The 13,829-nt window shown below is 42.1% G+C and overlaps 1 non-coding gene across 1 annotated transcript; it reads right to left on the bottom strand.

Moving 5' to 3' along the window:
• Positions 1 to 12,784: 12,784 nt before the first annotated feature.
• Positions 12,785 to 12,857, bottom strand: trnar-ucu (transfer RNA arginine (anticodon UCU)). The gene has a single exon. It is a non-coding gene; the product is annotated as a tRNA-Arg (tRNA).
• Positions 12,858 to 13,829: the final 972 nt, after the last annotated feature.

Here is a 13,829-nt window from a genome sequence, read left to right as displayed (position 1 = left end):
ATGTATAAAAAGGGTGGTCTTTATTCTTCAAGCTCGGGTCCTCTACCAGAGGCCTGGGAGCTTGAGGGTCCTGTGCTTTATCTTTGCCGTTCCTAAGACTGCGCTCTTCTGGACAGAGATCTCGGATGTTGTTCCTGGGATCTGCTGGAGCCACTCACCCAGTTTTGAGGTCACTGCATTGAGTGCTTCGATTACCCCTGGGACCACTGTAACTTCACCCTCAACATCTTCTCGAGCTCTTCTCTGAGCCCTTGTTTTTCTCCAGCTTCTCGTGTTCCTTCTTCCTGATGTTGCTGTCACTTGGTATAGCTACTATCTATCACTGTGGCCGTCTTCCTCTGCTGCTCCACCACTACTATGTCTGGTTAGTTAGCCATCATCAGTTTGTCTGTCTGTATCTGGAAGACCAGTAGGATCTTAGCATGGTAATTCTTCACCACCCTGAGGGGGCATATCACATTTTTAACTCTGGATTTTCATGCCATACTCAGGACAGACATTCCTCTCTGCTATCAGTCCAGCTCGATGTACTCTGATGTACTCAAGGATGTTTGTTGTCTCATCCTAGACAGTGGTTCTGACACTCACTAGCCACTGGGCTTCTTCCTTCTGCTTAGAGTACAGTCTCATGTTACTGGAGCTTTTCCCCCATCTATCTATCTATCTATCTATCTATCTATCTATCTATCTATCTATCTATCTATCTATCTATCTATCTATCTATCTATCTATCTATCTATCTATCTATCTATCTATCTATCTATCTATCTATCTATCTATCTATCTATCTATCTATCTATCTATCTATCTATCTTTTACAGAGTTTCTTGGAGATAAAGATATGGTAGATGAGGTTGTTGTTACCAGTAATGTTGATGAAATATTTTAATCATAGATTGGTAAACCTTTCCTTTGCAGTTCCTTAATTATTAATTAATATGCAATGATGATCCCTCCCACTCTGTGTGGTTGATTCTCCTTCTTCCTCATCTGTGTAGGAAACAGGTAGCGTATTAGAGGCGGGGCCTAAGAGAAAACAAATCTGTTACCATTGGGCTAATTGTTTAAAATGGGCCTGCAGCATGTGTTTTTTTTCTTGTAAACATTTAGCTGCTCTATATTTCTATTTAGCTTAAACTGCATTATCTGTGTGGTCTCCTAGTTTTGTCTTTAGTAGGATACAGCAAGGTAAAAATAGGTGCGCAGATAATTACAAAAGAAAATACAGGTCAAATACTAAGAAAACCTCGGCATCAACTCAACCTTGTTGTTGTGACTCTTTTAGGTTGGTTCATTCAGTGTACTTCCTCAGAAAGTGTCCAACAATTCTTAGAAACACCTTTCCTATTACTTATTAGTTCGTGTTATGATTATCCAAGTTTATGTTGGTAGCAGCTCAAGTTTAACTGTGCACACACAGAAAATATTTCCCTGTTTTATATATCATTTTCATGGCTGTACCCCAACTTTAAAGGATTTATTTCATTAACACGAATATGAAAACAACATCTGGTAAGAAAAAAAATACATCTTCTTGCAGGTGTTTTTACAATTTACTCTTTCACTAAGCTAGAACTTTACTGAAAAAAAGGTCCTGTGTTTGTGCCTGTGGCACCATGGTACCACGTTCTTACCGCACACTTTGTTTTTGTACCAGATAAATCTTGACATGTGTGTTGGTGAAGTAAAAGAAAAAGCTTTTTAAAGCATAACAAAAAGCAAAAGAAGAGCATGAACAGGATAATCCAAGCTGCATGACAGCAAAACCACAGAGCTGCATAATCTGCCCGAAATGACAAACGAGGCGAATTAAAAAAGAAAAAAAAAGAAGAAGAAAGGGGAAAAAAGGGTACATTCCAGTGAGAGCAGAACATTTTAAAACAATTATAAAGGCCACTTCTACTACACCACTTTCTAAACTCTCTCTTGAGCAGCGGTCCGTATCCTAAAAAGTCACACCTCACTGAAAGCTCGTGTTTTGCAGGGCGAGCATGCCAGCCACATGGTGCAGCTACAAGTCTGCAGGGATCTGGCACTCTGGAGCGATCCCTGCTGATTTTTTTTTTTTTTTGGGGGGGGGGGGTGTTATAAATTAACAGCAGCCACTGACACAACCTTAAACTCTAAACTTGTTTGTGCACAGGTTAAAAAATGACAAACTTGGCTCCACCTCTTTTAGCACAATGAAAATTTGTTTCTATATTTAAACTTAATGGATCAGAGTTTGACGCCATGTATCTGCCGCTGGTTTTGTTTTTTGGATCCAGGTCACACGTCTATCGGGCGACCTCCATGACCCCCACAGAGCCAGTGGATGTTGCACGCGTTGCTCAACTCCATGTGAGCGCCATGTGCCAAATGGAGAGCTGTGCTGTCAGCGTCATGCAACAGGATTTAAAACGGCAGATCCACATGAGTTATCAGAAATAACACAATAATGATTAAAAGAAAAAAGCTCAGCCAGAGCTTGCCAAACGTGCTGGCACGGCTACATGTAAAGCAGATTGTTTTGCATATGCGGTGCAGCCGGAGCAGAGATGGATTAACACAACATTATGTGACGCACAAGTTTGTAGATGAACTTCATACGTTGAGATGAAAACAAAGTTTCCCACAGGGAGTGCTGGCTGATGGTTTTCATGTGCATCACATACAGCAGCGTGTGGTGAACCACAGCTTTCTGCTGTGACTGCTGAGCAGCAGGTGGTCTTAGTTTTCGTTTGAAATGATTGCACTTTATATCTGGTCCTTTACTGAGTTTGCTCTTCTACAGTCCACCCCATGATTCAGTAGCTCGTAGAACCACCTTGAGCAGAAATAACGAGCAGTAATGGTTTTCTGTATGACTTTATCAGTCTCCCACATTGTTGCGGAGGAGTTTTGTCCCACTGTTCTTTACAACATTGTTTCAGTTCACTGAGGTTTATTCACAGCTCTCTTAAGGTCCCACCACAGCATTTCAGTCAGGTTGAGGTCTGGACTTCAACCGGACCTTTGCAAAGACTCCTGTTTAGGTCAAGCTTCATCTGTCAGACAGATGGCCTCACATTGACTCTACAATACTTTGGTATATGAAAGAGTTAATGCTCAACTCAATGACTGCAAGGTGTCCAGGTCCTGTGACTGCAAAACAAGTCTTGTAGTTTATTCAGATGCAACTTTGCAAACCTAAGATGTGTTGCTACAACGATGGGGACTTTGATGGTTTGGCCATGTGTGCCGAATGAACAGAAACCGGATACTGTCAAAGCTCCTATGGCGCGAAAGACCAGCTCAAGGAAAGGTGCAACGCTCCCTGAAAAAAGTGGAGAAACCACATCGCCGAAAATATGGAGAAAATGTGATTGACCATCGAGGAAGCCTGCACCATAACCACTGATTACAAATAGAAGAAAATCACAAAGAAGTCCTGAACCCATTGTGACCACAGCAGCTTATTTACTCCAAGGACACACTCCTGTTCCTACTGCCAAGTGATGGAAAAAAGCAGAAGAAGAGAGAAGCTGTTCCAAGTCAAACTTATTCAGTCTTTTTCCAATTGTACTGTCATGAATTTTGATTTTAACGTGCTAACTGAGGCCTGTAGAGTTGCACATGTAGCTCTTGGGTATTTTCTCAGTTTCTCTGAGTATTGCACAATCTGACCTTGGAGTGAATTTGCTGGGATGCCCACTCCTGGGAAGATTGGCAACTGTCTTGAATTTTTTCCAAAGGTGAATAAATCTCTCTCACTTCAGAATGATGGACTTTAAATTGTGTGGAAATGTCCGGTTGTTTTTCTAACATCATTGCTGATATCTTTCCTCCTTGGTATTAACTGACACCTGAATGCTCCAAACCACAAACTTCCCAAACCTCTGCTATTAAAGAGGTGCTCACACTTGACTATCAATTAATCAAGTGTATTTGATTAGTTGGTTGCTACTTAGCCTCTTAATCCCTGGTGGAAGCGGTGAGGGTGGACTGCATCAGTCCTGTGAAAAGCCTTTTTTTCACATGATTGTATGTGCAAATACTTACTCTCAATTTCTGTAACCTGGCTTGTTTTTGACTTCTTCTCATCCTATATCAGTGCTGATGTAGGGTTACTGTCTGAGTGGCAACACCCATAGGAGAATACTGCAGTGGATACCCGCACCTTAATGGTGAACATAAATAGAAGTGGCTGTATGATGACGTTACCAGTGGATATACTGGAGTCTTCATGCGGCACAGCAAGCAATCTCAGTGCCATTCCATATCATACCTTGATGCCTCTGCAGACTGTTTTGCAACCCACCTCCACCTAGCTCCTCTGCATGCCATTTCTAACTTAATCAATTAGATATCTGTTATCCATTGATGCCCGTACCCTTTATTCCTTGTTGTATTTTCAAATCTGAAATGCAACATTTCTAATTAAGCTTTACTTTATTGTAGCCAGATAATCCCATTTGTTGTTGTCCAAAGAAAATCCCAAAGAGGAAGAGTTCGGGCAAGACAATAGAAGCCGGTGTCTCGGTTCATGTAAACACTTTGGAGGTAGCACTACAGTACAATGTATGAAAACCCTTCATTATCCTACATATTTATCATCAAAAATGAGACAAAATGCTTCCTTTTCTAATCACACCTGCAGTAATTTTGGTCCTGTCTCCTCTGTGTGTTTGTGTTTGTGTGTTTTCAGTACAGTAATATGCTGTGTTTACAGATCAATGCTGTGTGTCTTCACTTAGATTACTTTGATAGAGTTGGAACAGGAACACGGGGAGATTAATCAAAGTGAAGGGGCACCGACTCCCGGCCCGTGCCAGTCGATATGGCCGCATGGTTAATTTGCCCCGAGGAGGGCTGTCGTCAGGCAGATGATAAACAGTGTTTGCCCCATTTTTTCGCCACGAGCGTGCTCCTGCTCACCAAGAAAAATAGTTTCGACCTGTGGTCTCTAATTCACAGTGGGGCGTGAGAGGTGGGACATTAATCATCCTTCTGTTGTGGCCTGCCTTTGACAAGCGAGCCACCGTGGGTGGATTGGGTGGAGATATTCGTTTGGTGAGCTCACAGTGGACTCAGGTAAACCATGCAATGGGCTGAAATGTGCAGAAAGTAGAGAATGTATCTGTTTCACTTTGTTAATAATAATAATTAAAAAAAAACATTAACAGTTGGTGTGAAAACAGCAAATCCGCCCTGAAACTAAAGTAAAAGGATTTAATTTAGGGAACCTTATGGGCTTCAGTTGTCATGCATGGCAACTCAGTGCCAGACATTAGAGTGCTGGCTGTCTTCCAGCTCCTCCATATGGACAAAAGGGATTCCAGCACCGTCTTGAAAAGGAAATGCCACAATAGGCGACACTGACCTCCTCTCAATTTGCCCGATCCCCCAGATTGAGTGACATCCTTCTAATTGTAGAGCCAAAACAGCGATGGAGCAAGAAATAATGGAGGATATCACACTGTGGAGCTTTACCAAGTCCGCCCCCCCCCTCCCCCCTCCTTCTTTCCTAAGGATGGAGTGCTGGAGAATCGAGGGCTTATAATACCAGCGAGTTGAGGCTTTGCTCCAGTCATCATTTCCATGCTGCTTTACGCTGATTCCCTAATATCCTTAGCGCCTTGCGTAGGGATAAGCCCATCGTGCCGAAACATGGCTGTCATGCCTATAAACCATTCACGGCTCTAAAGAATCCATTATGGCTGCTCCACAAACACGGGGACTCAAAGGGCCACTTTGCTCAAGCTCATTTATTCTTTTAAGGGGTATTTATTTACCCCTAGCGCTGCTGGTGGAGGGGGATCTCCAGTACACCACAATACATCACAGCAAGCTGTATTTAAGTGTAAGTGGTCATTTACACCATGAGTCACACATATTACACTTAATGTACTGAGCCCATAATGCACACGCTGATCCTGCGATGCACAGACTGTGGGATAAACACATGTTATGATGTGTATGTACTGGCAATGGGCAAAAAGAGGAAATGGGCAGATCATTTATTTCAAATGCAGCTCACTCGGGGGGTGGGGGGTGTCAACATTTGTGGTTATTGTCGCAAAATTTAGACTTACAAGCCAAAACTCAGAGAAAGTACTTTAATAAAATATAAATATACATTTAAATCTATTTCATTTACATTTTTATTACTTAATTAAAATGTAAAAGGTTTAAATATAAAAATAAAATTGAGGAAATATCATGAAAACTTGAGATATTAACCCTTTTAATTTTGGGAAGTGTAAAAAGTGACTTTCCTTTGCGCTCAGAAAATGAACAAAATGTATTTAACTTAATTTTTAATTTGATTACATAGATTACATAGAAATTTTTGTGTAATCATGTTACATATGTGGAAGAGTTATTGTAATTTAGTAGTTTATTTTTATTTCATTTTGAGTTTTTGTATTTAATTCAGTTTAGCTGCGTTTAGTTTCCAGAGTGGATATTCTTATTTTTACCTTAGTTTTTATTGTTTTCAAATATTTAGATTTCATTAGTTTCATTAGCTTCGTCTTTTTAATTATTATCTTAATTATAGTGTGAAGGGCCTGTCTCAGAGGCAGGGTTTGAGAAAATCAGTACAGGTAGTAAAATAAAAACACAGAAGTTCTTGAACATCATTAACTCAAGTTTGTAGAGTGATCCAAAATCTCAATAAACACGCCTGCGTCAAAAGGCCAAAATGAACAAAAACTAAAATTAAAGATATTTTATCTCTGTTTTTTGTTCAAAATGTTTTTTCACATCTATTTTCAGTTTAGTTTTAGTTAAAAGAAAAAAACGTTCATGCTGTAAAACGTTAAATGTAATGGAAACTGGTCAAAATGAGATTAACTTTACTGGTAGGCATCCAGTGTATCCCAAGCATATTTTCCTTAAAAACCATTTTTTTAAACAAATAAACCTTTGATTTTATTCAATTAAGATGCATTTGACTCAAAATGACTGCTTCGTGTTCACGAGGGCAAAGAAAAATTTTTTAAGGCAGCGCTGATGTTAGTCTGATTCTGCAAGTGGCATCGTAGCTGTGCAAAACTCAACACTTTTAGCATTAACTTTCACTGAACCACCAAAAGGAACAAGAAGCACTCTGAGAGTGCAAACCTACACCAAGGCAGCTATATACATATATGTATAGTAAGTTTGTAGTAAAAACAAGTCAAAAATGTAGGCTCTTGTTATTTGCCCTATTGAACCCCTTTTAATACAGTGGGGCAAAAAAGTATTTAGTCAGCCACCGATTGTGCAAGTTCCCCCACTTAAAATGATGACAGAGGTCAGTAATTTGCACCAGAGGTACACTTCAACTGTGAGAGACAGAATGTGAAAAAAAAATCCATGAATTCACATGGTAGGATTTGTAAAGAATTTATTCGTAAATCAGGGTGGAAAATAAGTATTTGGTCACCTCAAACAAGGAAAATCTCTGGCTCTCACAGACCTGTAACGTCTTCTGTAAGAAGCTTTTCTGTCCCCCACTCGTTACCTGTATGAATGGCACCTGTTTGAACTCATCATCTGTATAAAAGACACCTGTCCACAGCCTCAAACAGTCAGACTCCAAACTCCGCCATGGCCAAGACCAAAGAGCTTTCGAAGGACACCAGGAAAAGTATTGTAGACCTGCACCAGACTGGGAAGAGTGAATCTACAATAGGCAAGCAGCTTGGTGTGAAAAAATCAACTGTGGGAGCAATCATCAGAAAATGGAAGACATACAAGACCACTGATAATCTCCCACGATCTGGGGCTCCACGCAAGATCTCATCCCGTGGGGTCAAAATGATCATGAGAACGGTGAGCAAAGATCCCAGAACCACACGGGGGGACCTGGTGAATGACCTGCAGAGAGCTGGGACCAAAATAACAAAGGTCACCATCAGTAACACACTACAACGGCAGGGAATCAAATCCCGCAGTGCCAGACGTGTTCCGCTGCTGAAGCCAGTGCATGTCCAGGCCCGTCTGAAGTTTGCCAGAGAGCACATGGATGATACAGCAGAGGATTGGGAGAATGTCATGTGGTCAGATGAAACCAAAGTAGAACTTTTTGGTATAAACTCAACTCGTCGTGTTTGGAGGAAGAAGAATACTGAGTTGCATCCCAAGAACACCATACCTACTGTGAAGCATGGGGGTGGAAACATCATGCTATGGGGCTGTTTTTCTGCCAAGGGGACAGGACGACTGATCCGTGTTAAGGACAGAATGAATGGGGCCATGTATCGTAAGATTTTGAGCCAAAACCTCCTTCCATCAGTGAGAACTTTGAAGATGAAACGAGGCTGGGTCTTTCAACATGACAATGATCCAAAACACACCGCCCGGGCAACAAAGGAGTGGCTCCGTAAGAAGCATTTGAAAGTCCTGGAGTGGCCTAGCCAGTCTCCAGACCTCAACCCCATAGAAAATCTGTGGCGGGAGTTGAAAGTCCGTGTTGCTCGGCGACAGCCCCAAAACATCACTGCTCTCGAGAAGATCTGCATGGAGGAATGGGCCAAAATACCAGCTACTGTGTGTGCAAACCTGGTAAAGACCTATAGTAAACGTTTGACCTCTGTTATTGCCAACAAAGGTTATGTTACAAAGTATTGAGTTGTATTTTTGTTATTGACCAAATACTTATTTTCCACCCTGATTTACGAATAAATTCTTTACAAATCCTACCATGTGGATTCATGGATTTTTTTTTCCACATTCTGTCTCTCACAGTTGAAGTGTACCTCTGGTGCAAATTACTGACCTCTGTCATCATTTTAGGTGGGGGAACATGCACAATCGGTGGCTGACTAAATACTTTTTTGCCCCACTGTATACTTTATATTAAAACACATAATATTTTTTATTTATGTGGGTAAATTTCAAGTTTATTTTGTTTAAAGTTTCAAATTGTTATTCAGTTCAGTTTAATTTCATTTATACAGCACCAAATCACAAGAACAGCCGCCTTAAGCTGCTTTATACTGTAAGGTAAAGACCCTTCAATAACAGAGAGATGACTGCTTACCAGTAAGCACTTTGGTGACAGTGGGAAGGAAAAACACCTTTTTAACAGGAAGAAACCTCCAGCAGATCGTCAGCAACATAACAAAGTCAAAAATAAAGTAATGTGATATTTAGAAGCCTTATATATTATACTATATGTCTGTATGCTGTCAATACAAACAATGGCAGAGTTAAACAGATCTTTATGACATTATTATCACTTTCACCTTCAGATCAATATATTGAGCTTGAAGCAAAGGTCAGAGGTCGAATACCTTCTGTATGTGGGTAATAAAAAACCACACTCAGGCTTTTAAGCTCAAGTTTTAAGGCCTTTTGTCTTTTTTTTTTTCGAATTTGCAGGTCACAGAAAATTTTTATCGCTATAAAATTTTATATTTTACTTGTTTGCAATCTAAACTTCTAAACAGCTTACCCCAAAGCTGCACTGCTGTGTGGTTTCACCACATCCGGCACAGCTGTCTACATTACTTTTTAAAAAAACATTTTTTTTTGCCTGTCCCATTTGGTTCTTTAGCCGTCAGAATTAAAGGAGACCCAATGGATTTACTTTGCCAGATGTATCATCACGGCCTTGCCGTATTGGTCCATTTGAGCGACCTTTGTTGTTATTATTTATTTTATTTCCGGTTGTTACAGACGGGACAGACATGACTGAGGGATAGGAAAGGGAGAAAGAAAGATGAAGGAAAAGAAAAACAGAAGGGAAGAGGGACAGTGAGAAAGGGCACTTAAAAAGAGAAAGAAGAGAAAAAAAATCTCCTGGATCACCTGTTGAGAGAAAAAGAAGAGAAAACAAGCAACAAAACAAAACAAAAAACGGAGCAAAATACTAAACACAACATCAATCTAGCTAAGTGTAAACAGCAGTAAATGCTAAATATTGAATGTTGTTGTGTAGTAAGCAGGACCGACAGTGCACAATGTGCTTGGAAATAGCAGCCAATAAAGGTGTAGTTTATGTCTATGAACAGTGAACACCTGTGTGGATCAGTGCGCTTGTATTCAAAAGGTTTCCCCATGTAACGGTCTGCTAGAGGATGTAGAGAGCCATAGCCCCGTCCCCATGAAGCAGGCATGGAGGAGATCCAGGCTCCAGACATCCAGAGGCCCCAGAGTGTGAGAGCCCAAGGAGGACCACTGGAGGGGCATGCGTGCCTCCTTCCTGGGATGAGCTGAGGAGAGCCCCAGATGAGGGGTCACCCAGTAGCCCCGGAGCAGAAGCCAGAGGGGGCTGCAGTGGCATGCCCGCCGGCTCTGCCGGCAGCCAGCTGTGCCAGAGTGAACCGAGCCGCAGGCCCAGAGACCGGAGGCCCGACGGCCCCCTAAGAGGCCTGACTGAACATCAGGTGCCAGGCCCCGCCAAGTAGCCACCAGGAGTGAGCTGGTACATACCTGAGTGCCCAGCCCCGGACACCAAGAACCACCAACGCACCGACCCCTGAGGGCATCAGTTACCGGCAGGGAGTGTGGTGAGGGGAGATAGGCCTCCATACTTTGGAGGGCCTGGGAGTTCCCAGAGAGGTGGAGTCTAAGGCCTGACCTGGCATATAGACACAGACAAACAGGCACACACAGACACAAGCATGCATTCCCACCCTCATGCACACATATACAAATACTTAACACTCACCCAACGTAGGGATAGACATACATCGACATGTACACACAATCACACACCCCAAACATACTCTGTACCCCGGGTCCAGGTACCCTCACTGTCTACATTACTGCAAAACTGAAATTATTAATGACTTTCTGTGGAACCAGCGTGCCAGATTGATCCCTTTGGCCCACGTGTTTGACACCCCCGGGCTAACGTGTGCATAACCTTAAACCCTTAACGCCAAAACTGACATACAAATGTGGTTCAGTTCCTCATGTTTAATAAAGTGTAGATTTGAGGGGGAAAACGGGAGCAGAAATATTAGTTTTCATAGATTTCTTTAATGCACAATCTTATTCATCAGCTTCAAAGTTTTTCCTGCTCTCTTCTGAGCAGAAGCTCTGATATTGGGACATTTGAAACCCAAATAAACTGTGAGATGCTGTTTTTCTTAGTTTAGAGGAGTTTGTTTCTAGTTTGCAAATTTTAAGGAAATGATGCCTGTGCTTCTTTTTTTTTTTGTCTGTATGCCTCAGATACATAGTTGAGATGAGTATCATTCCTATAAAGCAATCATCCCAACCACAGACATGTGTGACATGTGTTGAGCGTGCAGAAAGTCTTGAATATGAGCACAAATCCCACTGAAACACATCTGAGCCCCGTCCTGATAAATCTGTTGTAAACATCAAAGCATGTTGCTTCCTCAAACAGGCTCGGTATCAGGCAGCGCTGCCAAATACTTACGGGACTCTCAAGTGAAGTGTGGAGCCAAGCGAACATCCATGGCCATGAGAGACACTCATATTTGTGTTTGTGTCAATTCAACAGGGATACCTTTAAACGAGAAGAGCTGAGAATAATTCCTAGAACTCATTGTGTTATTTTTCAGCACATGTTGCTTCGTTTTGTGTTTTTTTTATATATCAAACAGGTTTCGAACAGTCACCAGATATCAGTCAAACAGCACACCTTTGGGATGAGGTGGAACAGGAGATTATAATCGTGGATGTGCAGCGGACAAATCAGCAGCAACAGTGTGATGCAGTCATGTCAACAAAATATATATATATATATTTTTTTGCCTGTCCCATTTGGTTCTTTAGCCGTCAGAATTGTTGTCTGAAGACCAACAAGGAGACCCAATGGATTTACTTTGCCAAATGGATCATCATGGCCTTGCCGTATTGGTCCATCTGAGCGACCTTTGTTGTTATTATTTATTTTATTTTATTTTCAGTTGTTACAGATGGGACAGACATGAGTGAGGGATAGGAAAGGGAGAAAGAAAGAGGAAGGAAAAGAAAAACAGAAGGGAAGAGGGACAGTGAGAAAGGGCACTTAAAAAGAGAAAGAAGAGAAAAAAAATCTCCTGGATCACCTGTTGAGAGAAAAAGAAGAGAAAACAAGCAAAAACAACCCAGAGCAATATACTAAACACAACACCATCACGTTAATCTAGCTAAGTGTAAAAAGCAGTAAATACTAAATATTGAATGTTGTTGTGTAGTAAGCAGGACCAACAGCGCATGATGTGCTTGGAAATAGCAGCCAATAAAGCTGTAGTTTATTTCTATGAACAGTGAACACCTGTGTGGATCAGCGCGCTTGTATTCAAAAGGAACGGTCTGCTAGAGGATGTAGAGAGCCATAGCCCCGTCCCCATGAAGCAGGCATGGAGGAGATCCAGGCTCCAGACATCCAGAGGCCCCAGATGAGGGGTCACCCAGTAGCCCCGGAGCAGAAGCCAGAGGGGGCTGCAGTGGCTCTGCCGGCAGCCAGCTGTGCCAGAGTGAACTGAGCTGCAGGCCCAGAGACCGGAGGCCCGATGGCCCCCTACGCCCCGGAAGAGGCCTGACCAAGCAACAGGCACCAGGCCCCGCCAAGTAGTCACCAGGAGTGAGCTGGTACATACCTGAGTGCCAAGAACCACCAACGCACCGACCCCTGAGGGCATCAGTCACTGGCAGGGAGTGTGGTGAGGGGAGATAGGCCTCCAACAAAATCTTTGAGGAATGTTTCCAGCATCTTGTTAAATCTGTGAAGATTTAAAGACATGGCCAGTGAGTGCAAAGAGGAACCATTTCTAATCCAGCTTCTGTCTAAAAGTGCTAGCAGAGGATGGTTTTGATGCATCGACCTCTGGGTTAGGGGCCCAGCACGCTTCCGCTGCGCCACTCTTCTGGAGATCACCCCAGATGGGACTCGAACCCACAATCCCTGGCTTAGAAGGCCAGTGCCTTATCCATTAGGCCACTGGGGCCACGCACAGTGACCTTGAAATGCTGCATATTGTTTAGCATACAGCTGGTTCATTGTGAACAACAGAATGGAGAAAATGCTTATTCAGCTCCTGAGCAGAGCTCTGAGCTTCACTTTGTTTGGTCGGTGTTTCTGTTGTTTGTGGAGACTCATGATACCACATAAGGACCAGAGAGTAACTACGATCTGGATCACTGGGTCTAGTTACATTAAACATTAAGTCTTTATGAGTCTTGGAAGCATCTTTCTGAATTTATACCACAAACAAGTAAGAAAGCTCTGAAGGCAAAAGGTGATTCAGCCCTTTACTATCAAGGTGCACCTAATAAAGTGTCCAGTGAGTGTATTTTCCTATCTCTAGTCCATTTATATTCCTGTCTTTTGTGTCCTTACTCCCAGTTGGCTTACTTCATTTCCCATTTACACCACTATCATTCCAGTCTATTCCAGTTTCTCCATGCCCATTTCTATTTCAAATCCCACTACTGTTCCTATTCCCATTTCCAGCTCCTCTATCAATTTCTTTTTCCATTCTCAGGCCCGTCTTCCTAGCACTTGGTTATTAATAAAGTCATACTGTTTAAAATGAGTAATTGTATAATATTAAAGAAAATGAACAACATTTCCACCCCTGCAGCATTTAAAAACTGTTACTTTAACCAATAGTCAATACACACAGAGACTAAAACACAGAGTGTACTATGTAGTGTCAGGCTAACACCCACAGTGTGGGGTAAAGCAAGTTATATGCTATGGTTCAGAGCTCTGACAGGAATTACTTATCGTTCTTCTTACACACACACACACACACACACACACACACTGATTCAGAGATTATCAACGAGTATGGCCATTGAGTGGAAATTAATTTGCCACTGGTAATGGATAGAGACATTTTGCTGAGATGCGTAAAAACAGCTGAACTGCCAGCGATTACCTGCTGGAATCAGCCTTCATCAATATCAGGATAATT

The sequence above is a fragment of the Astatotilapia calliptera genome, chromosome 23 (assembly GCF_900246225.1).
Source record: "Astatotilapia calliptera chromosome 23, fAstCal1.2, whole genome shotgun sequence".
NCBI lineage: Eukaryota > Metazoa > Chordata > Actinopteri > Cichliformes > Cichlidae > Astatotilapia > Astatotilapia calliptera.
The sequence above is the reverse complement of the archived record's forward strand: the minus strand, read 5'-3'. Positions and strand labels throughout refer to the sequence as shown.